Genomic DNA, 12,182 nt, shown 5'->3' with positions numbered 1-12,182 from the left:
GCTAACTCCGAGAGACCAGGCCGCGATAGGCTCTCCCACTCCTGAGCCTGCCACCCTGGTTGGTGGGAGATGGTGTCAGTCGAGCAGGTCTGGCCTCAGGTGTGGATTGATTAATCCCAGGAGTATAGCTAGATGAAGTACCTGGCAGATCCCTAACACATGACTGTACAAATGCATTGTCCAACAGGTGTTGAAATAATGGGATTAAAAGGGGAGATCCCATCCGAAAGACAAAAACAATGGCAAACACAAAAAGCACTTTTGGAATCTGATTTTAGTAAACACATAAGGAAAGGGTGCACCGGTCCTGGAAATACTGCAATACCAGGTCAATGCGTGGAGTGGACAGAGCAAGCTCTATTTCCATCTCCCTGTTCTAAAAATCCATTTAATATATGGTCCCCAGATAGGGGACGTATCAGATATTAAACTGATAAGAACAGATTTTTTTAAGTTGACTACCCCAACTTTGGGGGTAACCGTTTATTTAAAATTTTTCAGATTTTACAATAAATCAACATTTTTCAACATTTTTACAAAGATTTCAGATTTTACAACAATGGTTAAAAAATAAATACAAATTGTCAGATTAAAATCATACAATTTATAAAAGGGCACTTGGTGGCATCATATTATAGAATTCCATTCGCTAAAAAAACATTTTCTACTTAAAACAGGAGAGAATTTTTTGTCTAAAAGATAATACTTGTGCATTTCATAAAAACAAATTCCTAAAATATCATTCACAGATAAAATTTCATGTTTGAATAAAAGAATATTCCTGGCCGCCCACAGAGCTGCTTTAACGCAGTTAGTAATCTTCCATGCCATAATTTTCTGAGTCCTTGTTGGGCACTCCAGACATCCGTAAAAAACGCCTTCACTTGTAATTCTCTTTATTCCGGTTATCTTCTTCATCAAGGGGAGGATTTTTGTCCATATCAGTTGTGAGAAATAGCATTGCCAAAAAAGATGTAAGACTGTCTCGTCATCGCGGCATCCTCCCCTTGGACACGCAGCCGAGTTGGTCAGTCCCCTTCGATGCTGGAATGCCCGGCATGGAAGACACTCGTGGGCGCAGCTCCAGGCCAGATCCTTCTGTGAATTAAAAATGAATTTAGCATTAACCATGCTCCAGATGAATTTGCACTTGTTTTCATTAAAATTGCTAATGGGGGCTATTAAAACATTTTCTTTTATTTCCTTTAAAACATATTTACTATTTTTTACATCTTCTATTCTTTTGTCTTTTAAGTTAAAAAGGTTCACTATTTTTTCTAAAATCTTATACTGGTCTGGCAGGTTAAAAGCATATGGCGAGCTTAAAACAGTAGAGAACCATCCGTACCTCCTCATAAAATAGCCAGTGTTAAAACGGATAAAATAAGACCAGTAGTGTTCCTTAAAAACAGTATTAAGACACAGTGTAAAAAAATGGATTAAAAGAAATGCTTTTATATTTGGAAAATCTTTACCACCCATTAGCTTTGGCAACATCACTTTTTCTCTCCTGAGCTTCTCCATCCTAGAATTCCATAAAAATGTAAAACATGCCTTGGTAATCTTTTTTAATAAAATATCAGGGGGAGGGAAAACCATACTTAGATATAATAAAATTGGTAAAATCACCATTTTTGTGATTAAAATTTTTCCCTCCATTGTCAGTTTTCTAAGATTCCATAAACAAATTTTCTTATTAACTTTTTGTGCCACCAAGTCCCAACTGATAAAACCATTGTTTGACTCATTGAAGGAGACCCCTAAAATCTGTACAGACTCCGACACAGGGACTGGAATGTCCTGTAAAATCATATTGCCAATATTTAAAATATTACTTTTATTAAAATTGACTTTAAAACCGGAGGAGCAGCAAAATTGGTATATCTGTTGTAATGCTTTTTGCAGTGACGGGGCGTCCCTGCACAGGACCGCGACATCATCCATGTACCCCACTACTTTTGCCTCTAGTCCCCCCCCGCCCGGCAGGGGGACTCCACATATCTGCTTGTCATTCCTCAATCTGCAGAGTAGAGGCTCGATCGCACATATAAAAAGTAGTGGGGACAAGGGACACCCCTGCTTCACTCCGGAGTTTAAAAGGACATCCTGTGTCTTAAAACCCTTTACTAAAATCTTGCTCGTACAATTTTCATAAAAGGCCTTCAGAGACTGTAAAAAGCCTTCTGGTATACCCATCTTTTCTAAAACCTTAAAAAGATAAAAATGTGATACTCTATCAAAGGCTTTCTCGAAATCTATGGATAAAACCGCCAATCTGCCTTTTCTCTCCTTCGTATCACCAATAGCATCTTTTAAAAGGTTTAAATTGTCCCATATGCTCCTCCCAGGTATCCCACAGACTTGGTTGGAGTGGACGATTTTCTCTATAACAGCTTTTAGCCTATTTGCGCAAATCTTGGCCATTATTTTATAGTCTGCGTTTAGTAAGGTGATAGGCCTCCAGTTTTTAATATCTGTTTTGTCCCCCTTTTTATAAAGCAGGGACACCTCACCTTTCTTCCAGGACCCCGGGAGGGCTTTTGTTCTAAAAACTTGAGTAAAAAGGGAATAGAGATCCTCTTTTAAAACTCCATAAAATGTGACATAAAACTCTATGGGTATACCATCAGGGCCAGGGACTTTACCTGTTTTAAAACTCTTGATGGTATCTAAAATCTCCTGTTCCGTAATATCCTGTAATAAAAAATCTTTGGAGACAGGATTTAAAACAGCGTCAACCTCCTTCAATGAGTCGTTCATCAAATCAACATTAACAAGCTTTATATTAAAAAGATCCGCATAAAATCTGTGTACCTTTTTTAAAATATTGTCAGTGTTTGTATCTCCATCAACATTGTCTAACAGGGTATGCTTATCGTTAATTTTCTTAAAAAAGTACCTGGAGCAGGTCTCATTTTCCTCAAGGTGTTTCATTTTTGAACGAAAGACAATTTCCTTACCTCTCTGCTCCAGGCACTGGGAGATCTCCTTCCTAATCTCCATAATCTCCTCCTCCACCTGCATACCCTGTTCTCTGAACTTGTATTGGGTCTGCAGACGGGTATTCAAATTAGCAAAAAAATCCTGTTTTTCTTTTGCTTTTCTCCTTCCGATTTTTATGAAAAAGTCTCTTATTTTTATTTTTACTTTCTCCCACCATGAGACTATGGACATATTTGGATGTCTTACCCGTCTGCAGCCCTTATAAAAGGTAATAAAATCAGATAAAATTTGCGGATCATCTAAAAGGGAAACGTTCATTTTCCAGGCTTTTTTGACAGTATTTTTCCCAATATCATTTTTAACTTTAAAATACAATAATTTATGATCAGATAAAACATTGGGATTAAGATCACATTTAAAAGGCAGTACTTGATAAGAGCAGAATATAAAATCGATCCTGGAGCTACAGTTCACATTGCTCCAGGTGACGCCGGCCTCTGCAGATAAATTGCTGTTACATTTCTTAAAAACATCAGTAAGTTTAAAATCAGTAACTATATCTTTTAATAATGAGGAGGTTTTGTCATAATTCCTGCTTACTGAGTTAGAGAACCGGCGTTCCCCCTTTAAAATACAATTAAAATCACCCGCTAAAACAAGTGGCTCTGAATCGTTTAAAAAAAAGGGTAAAATCTCTAGCATTCTAGCTCTTTCATTCTTGTCCGAGGACCCATAAAAATTTAAAAACTGCCATCTAATACCGTCTATAAAAGCTTTGACCAATAAAATTCTACCTGGTAAAATTTCATTAAAACTGTCAATTAAAACGTTCCCTTTAAATAAAATGGCGACACCTGCGGCTCTGGAATCGTTAGACCCGGACCACACTGAAGGTCCGAGTCTCCAGTCTTCCTTATATTTGTTGTAGTTCGTGCGATGTGGGATACAGCATTCCTGTAGGAAAAAAACGGTGGCGGAAAAAATAGAAAGATAGTCAAACAGGGCAGCTCTTCTCGTCTTAGAATGCACGCTCCTAACATTTAAGGAAATGCCACCTAACTCTGCCATGAGGAAAAGGGAAAAGAGACAGTCTTATGTAATCTTACCCGAGGTGGCCTCAGCAGTCCTCGGCGTTACCAGAGGCCTCACTCGAACTCTCATCGCCCTCCGACTTCAAACCGACTGTATAACTTGAGGAGATTGGAGAGGAACTCATGTCAGACAGCTGACCCCCCGCCATACCTGAGGCACTTATCGCAAATGGGTCCCAGATGGACTCCACGGGCAAGGTTTCTGGAGCATATTGTATGGCAGCCTCCTCCCCTACGATAGGGGCAGGAAACGCACTCGCGGCCGTTTCCGGGACTTCTGTCACCTCAGAGGTAGCTATGCTTGTCTCCCCCAACTGGCGAGAAGGGGGGAGACCTTCAGCTGGTGCTTCCGGGGGCGCGTCAACTGGTTTCCCTGCTTTCGCTCTAGCAGGTACTCCCATCGGCACCCCCGCTGCCACCTCTGAGTACGCCCTACGCCTTTTAGTCCTTGCTGCCGCTCCGCCCGGGTCCTCTGCCTCAGGTACAGGCTGACCCAGCACCTCCTGCGGCCCAGGCGGATCAGCTTCATCCGAACTACCCATCTCCTCCGTTTCCTGAGGGGGCTTTTTCGTCCGCTGATCACTGGCTCTTCTCTTAAACCGCCTTTGCTCCTTTGGGTCACCTGTTTGGGGGGGTCTGCTGGAGGTGTCCATGTCATCTGCCTCTTCACCTCTTGGTTCCTCTCCTTGTGCGGGGGCGATCTGGCCTGCTGGCTGCTCTGGACGCCTCGGCCGGACCTCGGGTTGTTCCGATCTGTGGGGACAAGTAGCATATAGATGACCAACTCGGCTGCAAAAACGACACCTTTTCCCCAGAGGGCAAGTTTTGGCCTCGTGCTCAGAGCTGCCACAGTTCCTACAGGTGCTTTCGCAGAACTCTTTGGTGTGACCGTACTTTTGACATTTTCTACAGAATGGAGGCATTCCTGTATAAAAAAGATCTCCTGCCATATCACCTAATTTAAAGCGTGCTGGCGGCAACATTATCCCCCCTGCTGTATTGGCATCTCTATAACAAGTTACTAAAAATCTCCACTTTGACGTCCAAACTCCAACTTCGTTCATTATTTTGCCAATACATTTTACACTTTTGAAATAGGGGGATAAAAAGGACATCACATCTTTTAAATCAGCAAACGGGCAGTACATTTTTATCACAATCATCTTAGTGATGTCCAACACATGTTCGTAAAATTCAATACCGTCCAGTCTCGGATCGTTTTTTACCATGTATGCCGCCAGCAGATCTTGGAACACTCCATTCTGTACAAAAGTTATGTCGTATGTTCTTCTCCTAGGATAGTCTTGTACCGCCAATATCTCCCGCTTCTGAATGTTGAAAATGCCAACAAGCACGGTCTCCACCAAGAACTTCAGGCCGCAGGTCGTCGCCTTCTCTTCTGATACAATAACACGGATTGTATTCTTTATCCGGGCATACGCCGGTATCTCACCAGGACTTTCGTCCATGGTGAGGGGTTTTCACGGAAAGTTACGCCACCCGTTGGTGACGTAACGTCTACGCAGCTTTCCCCTTTTCGGCCGAAGCCTACACGGGGGATATGTGGATCGCAACTCGTTGCTCAGGACTAAGCCTCTCTCCCAAATAGCAGCACGGGGGTGAAGTCCAGGCGAACCTGGACGATCCCCCGAGGCCGAGAGAGAGGGTACCTGAGCACCTCCTAACCAAGACCAGGCAGCACTGACTACAAGTAATCAGAACTACACTTGATCTCAGCCAGAAGGCCGAGAAGCGATAACCCGAACGGGCCGCGCGTTGACCGAGCCTGCCCAATACTGCTGTTCACCCCTTGCAGCGATTCAGCCTACTCCTAGGCAATTCCTTGGGGCCCTGCAGGCTCACACACACTCACAGCTACTAAGCGGGAGGTGAATAAAGGCCGGAGAGGAAGCAAGACAGGATTTGCTTCTTTTGCTTGCACCACAATGCAGTGCTGAAAGAGGAGGAATCGACATAAAAACGCCTTCCTGGCAAGGCCCAAATGCCCTCCTGCCGTGCAAACACTGGCAGCAGCAGCAGCAGCAGCAGTAAGTGCATGCCCACTGCCACCCCTTCTCCTTTCACACCTTGTATCAGCTTTAATCCAGTCCAGTGCTGCCTGCTGAGCAGCACTGACCAACACTGCCTGGGCCCAGACTTTTATCTCTGAGGCCCCATTATGATGTCAGAAAGCTGGCTCTGGCTCCTGAGGTCTCCACTATGACACGTGCAAAGTTCCGTCTGAACTTTATATAAGACGGTGCGGCTCAGTCAGTCACTCAGTGTTGCCTGAGAGGGCAACACTGCAACTGCCGGCCCCCAGGTTGTCTTTTTTTTGCACAGCTAGTTGCCTCCAGGAGGCCACAAGAGGGAGACAAGGGACTGCAAAATGGAAAATAGGCATCCACCAACTTTACAGACACCTTGTTCTCCTTGCTCCTACAACCTCCATCCTTGCACAGTTTGTTATTCTTCCAGGTAACATAGTAACAAATCCAAATTGCTGCTCTCTTTGTAGGCAAGCAAGGGTTTGTTGCAACTGCAATTCTTACTTCTTCTTGAAATGTAGGGACCACAGTACATTCCATCACATCCATCTAGTGTACACAGTTAGGTCCATTGTGACGGGCGGGCCGGCGGGCTGGCTGCTTTAATGGCTGTTTGCTGTTCCCCTACTCCACTCCACTATTTGACTATGGTGCTGCATCAATCAGTGGCTGGCTCAGGTGCAGCTCTTTAACCTACCTAGGAGGGAGGGCGGAGAGAAGACAAGGAAGGTGAATGAGCTGTTCCAATGTGAAATGCCGGAAACACAGAAACACAGACGACACAAAACAAGAGGTGGCAATGTATTAATTAATTGCATTTAATAAATTAGCTCATTATCACACATGACTGTACAAATGCATTGTCCAACAGGTGTTGAAATAATGGGATTAAAAGGGGAGATCCCATCCGAAAGACAAAAACAATGGCAAACACAAAAAGCACTTTTGGAATCTGATTTTAGTAAACACATAAGGAAAGGGTGCACCGGTCCTGGAAATACTGCAATACCAGGTCAATGCGTGGAGTGGACAGAGCAAGCTCTATTTCCATCTCCCTGTTCTAAAAATCCATTTAATATATGGTCCCCAGATAGGGGACGTATCAGATATTAAACTGATAAGAACAGATTTTTTTTTTTAATTTTTATTGAAAATAAAGTCAGATTACATTTCATACATTTGTCATGAAAAGTACAAAAACAAAATATTCAAAGATACATCCATCATTTCAAAAGAGAAATATCCAAAACTACAAACACAAATACATTGTATCCTCCCAAAACAAAACAAAAAAACCCATTCTTATAAGAAAATAAAAAAACACATTAAATTCAATTAATAAGCCATGACCGCCATTTTTTGTATTTCCAGACTCCTTCGGCATCACTGCCAAGTCTTTTTCGGTCACATAGCACATACAGAAATAAACGTCCACGGATCATGCCCAAACACTCATACACTTCAACGTCCTTTTGCTTAAAAACTAAGATATTCCTGACATCCCATAACACTTCTTTTACGCAATTTACAATCAACCACAACAACCTAGCTTTCTCTCTATTCACACCACACAACCCAAACATCATCATATTAAACGTCAATAATTCAACCCCAGTTATACCTTTGATCAATTTACCCATCCCTTTCCATACATTCTTAGCATACTCACACTCCCACAGTAAATGAACATAATTCTCACACCTACCACATCCTGCCCTGGGGCAGTTCTCACTGTTTACCAACCTTCTTCTCCGTTGAAACTCGCGCGTAGGTAAACACCTATGCACAGTCATCCAAGCAAGATCCTTTTGCCTGTTTACTAACTCTTTACTTTGCACATTCTTCCACACTGCTTTACTCTCATTCTCAGTCAAACCAGCCACACATTCAACCATCTCTCTTGACTCCAAAACTTTCATCACTTTCTTGCTCTCACACCAATCATTCACTGTCACATTCTCTAAGTGGTTCCTCCTAATGCACCTATCAATCCTCATATAAAACCATGGAGTACCAAAACTTGTTGGCTCCCTCAAATCCCTTACCATTAATTTATATCTCAGTAACACCCTTCCAGCCAAATACTTCACCATACAACCATACACACTTTCCTTCTTACTGATCGACATACAAAAACTTACATACTTCACCGCCAGAAAACATTCAATATTCATCAGACCTTTTCCACCATTCACTCTTCTCTTCACCACTTTCTCTCGCTTCAATTTCTCCATCTTTGAGTTCCAAAGGAACAAAAAAATTACTCGGATGATTCTCGCCAGACATCTGTCAGGCGGAGGAAAAACATAATTAATATACAACAGAATTGGAATAATCACAGATTTAATCACCAAAACTCTCCCATCAATCGATAAACTCCTTAAAGACCAAAAATTGGTTTTATTTTTCACCCGTTCTAAAACTCTCCCCCAACTCTCTTTCCCATACAAATCATTGTCAAAAATCACCCCCAGAACTTCCACCCCACCTTGTCTCACTGGCCATCCACACAAGTCATTTTCCTTCCATTCATCAAAAAACTTACAACCACTTTTATCCACATTCAACTTAAACCCACTCATCATACAAAAACATTCAATCAGCAACTTAGCCCGCTTAACAGCAGCCATACATTTACACACAACCGTGACATCATCAATATAACCAATCACACGCACATCTCTCCCCTTACTGCCAGGGATTTCTACACCCCGCATTACCTTGTCCCGCCTAAACATACCCAACAACGGTTCAATCACACAAACAAATAAAATTGGTGACAATGGACACCCTTGACGAACTCCTGACATAATCCTCACTTTCTCGCTCAGAAAACCATTCACCTGGATTCTACTCCCTATATCTCTGTATAAACACTGAATCCATCCAACCATTCTCTCCGGTACACCCATTTTCCTCAAAATCTTGAACATAAAATCATGCACAACTCTATCATACGCCTTCTCAAAATCAACCGTAATCACAGCCACACCTTGTTTCCTATCCTTACAGTCCCACAACACATCTCTCAAACCCAGCAAACATTCAGAAATCCTCCTGTCAGGCACTGCACACATTTGTTCTTCACCAACCATACAGTCAATCACACTTCTCAATCTATTAGCAATAATCTTAGATATAATCTTGTAATCGCAATTTAAGAGCGCTATCGGCCTCCAATTTTTTAAACTCTTTTTCTCCCCCTTCTTAAACAAAAGAACAGTCACACTTTCACTCATACTTTTTGACAACCTACCTCTCTCCAAAACTTCCTTACAAACTTCCCATACATAATCACCAATCATATCCCAAAATACACAATAAAATTCTACAGGCAAACCATCACTTCCTGCTACTTTCCCCTTCTTCATACCATTCATTGCATCCTCTACTTCACTCTTCCTTATGTCCTCACTCAAAAAACTCTGATCAATCTCATCCAACTGTTTATCCACATACCCCAAACATTCACGCTCTAATGAACAATCACGCTTCTTCTCAGTAAACAAATCCGTATAAAACTTCCATACTTCATCCAGAATCTCATTTTTACCAAACACTTCTACACCATCCTCTCTCAACACACTCACCATTCCAGTTTTTTTATTAAAAGCTTTTTTAAAGAAAAACTTTGTGCATTTCTCATCTTTTTCCCTTACTTCCACTCTAGCTTGTGCAATAATTTTCTTACCTTTTTCCTCCAAACATCTTTTAACATAATCACGTGCTTCTTCAATCTCACCTTCAACATTCATACCCACCCGTCTAAGTTCATACAAATACTCCAATCTTTTTTGCCATCTCTCATACTCCTCCATTTCTTTCCTTCCTCTTTCACACCCTTTTTTTACAAAAAACCTTTTTGTTTCCCTTTTAACCCATTCCCACCAGTCAATCACACTAAAAAACTCCCCTTTCTTTGATTGCCACATCCCAAACAATCTCCTATATTGCTCCCGAACACATTCATCCTCCAACAATGTCACATTTAATTTCCATACACCCCTACCAAATTCATACGTACTGTTACTATTAACCACACATTCGATCCACGCATGATCCGTGAACGGCATCCTCCTCCTTTTAAAGTCCATAACAGTTAATGACCTAGAACAAAACATAAAATCAATTCGTGACGATATATTTCCAGTATTACTAAAATACGTATAACCAAAAGAACCATCATTTTTTTCACGAAAACAATCCTTAAGTTCAAATAAACTCACAATTTCATTTAATTGTTTCCCAGTACTATCCACCCCACTATCACCTCCACCTCCAACATTACTCCTATCCCCTGCATTCACTGTACAATTAAAGTCTCCCAGAAGGAAACAATTTTCCCTCCCCCCCAAGAAAAAATATAATTTCTCAAACATCTCCGCTCTTTCTCTCCGTGTAGTCGGAGCATAGACATTAATAACTTTATAAGAGGCACCTCTATACTCAAAATTAACTAATAAAACCCTCCCCTGAACTATGTGAATTACCTTCTTCACAACAAAATCATTACTTTTAAATAATATTCCCACCCCCCCGTTTCTTTCCTGGGATCCTGACCAAATTGCAGGACCCAAGGCCCAGGTAGCATTTATAGGTTCCTCCAGCAAACAACACTCCTGCAAACATAAAACATCAAAATGATAATTCGACAGAAAATCAAAAGTTGCAGCTCTTCTTGTTGCAGTCCTGATACTCCGGACATTTAAGGAACCTATAACAAAATGCATTATTTATAAATGAAAGTCAAAACAATTCAAACACAGGGCCTCACGACTTCTTTAAAGCACCCCTTCCTCTATGTTTCGTCGGAGTCCCATCCGCAGCAGTACGAGCCACATTCTCCTTCTTATTCCCCACTACACCTCTTGTGAAGTGAATGGTTTTCGCCAACTTGGTAACAGTACCGCTCTCAAGGTAGCCAGCCCCAAAAGAAGAGGTAGAAGAGTCAGAGTCCACCGCAGCCGATGAATCTCCCCCTCCCCCACCCGGACTGGAAAATTCCTCAATGCGCTCACCCAATGGCGTTGAAACTACGCTCTCTGGTTCCTTGCGCTTCAGAGAGGATTTATCAACCTGCATCTCCCCCGGATCTCCAGAGGACTCAGATGGAGCTTGAGCCTCCTCCCCTTCAGCGACCAACAGGTCCGGAACTGCAACAGCTTCCGTCATCACCGCAACAGGAACATCCTCCACAACAGCCGCATGAACCTCCGGCTCCACCACAGGTGGCGCTGTTGGACCGGAGGCAGCAATCTCACCTCTCACGACCCCGGCATAGGACCTCTGCACCTCTCCATACACCTTAGGGCACCGCCTGGCCAGGTGTTCCACAGATCCACAGAAGTGACACTTACGTGCCTCCTCACAATTGGCAGTCTCATGTCCAGGCTTGTAACAGTTTCTGCATACCTGTCCAGTGGTACAATTCTCCCGGGTGTGGCCAAAGGCGTAGCACACCCTACAAAAATCCGGCTGGCCAGGGTAGTGAAGGAAACCTCTGTTGTTCCCAATAGCAAAGTTCTGGGGAGGGTGGCACAGACCATCATGCCCATTTGGGTCTGGACGCAGCTCCACCCAAACCCTCCTCATACCATTAAAAGTCCCAAGAATGTTCTTCCTTTTCTCCACACCAGAGACATAGGCACAATAACGACCCAAAAATGCCTGGATCTCCTCATCCTCAACAAAAGGATTGTACATGTGGATTACCACCGGGATCCTCTTTTTCTTGGTCTCACAAGGGACAAAATCAATTCCCTGCAGCTCTGGATGGGAAAGGTTCTCCTGACTCCGGAGGTAGCAGGTCCTCATTTCACTCACGGTGGAAAAACTTGCATCAAAGAATCCTTGCTGGGGAAAGGACTGAAGACAGAAGATTGATTCGTGTGCCATTCCCAGAATTCCTTCCAACACCTTCTGTTGCACATGCAAAATTCCATACGACGTCCTCTTCTCCTCTGCGATAAACAGCCGAACTGTATTTGGTGCATTAGGCGGTCCAGCCATAATCCTCCTCGTCCTCCGATCGCCTTCCCTGTCTCCTGGATCACCCCCTAAAGCAGCAGGTGGCTTAAGCTGGCGGACCAGCGATGCCACA

At 42.8% G+C, this 12,182-nt stretch overlaps 2 non-coding genes across 2 annotated transcripts; both read right to left on the bottom strand.

Annotated features, from left to right (window-relative positions):
* Positions 1–291: 291 nt before the first annotated feature.
* LOC142679653 (U2 spliceosomal RNA) lies at positions 292–479 on the bottom strand. Its single transcript, XR_012852850.1, has one exon. It is a non-coding gene; the product is annotated as a U2 spliceosomal RNA (small nuclear RNA).
* Positions 480–7,057: 6,578 nt separating this feature from the next.
* On the bottom strand, positions 7,058–7,247 carry LOC142679598 (U2 spliceosomal RNA). Its single transcript, XR_012852821.1, has one exon. It is a non-coding gene; the product is annotated as a U2 spliceosomal RNA (small nuclear RNA).
* Between the last annotated feature and the right edge of the window lie 4,935 nt (positions 7,248–12,182).

This window comes from Rhinoderma darwinii, assembly GCF_050947455.1.
Source record: "Rhinoderma darwinii isolate aRhiDar2 chromosome 2 unlocalized genomic scaffold, aRhiDar2.hap1 SUPER_2_unloc_55, whole genome shotgun sequence".
In the NCBI taxonomy this organism is placed as follows: Eukaryota; Metazoa; Chordata; class Amphibia; order Anura; family Rhinodermatidae; genus Rhinoderma; species Rhinoderma darwinii.
The sequence above is the reverse complement of the archived record's forward strand: the minus strand, read 5'-3'. Positions and strand labels throughout refer to the sequence as shown.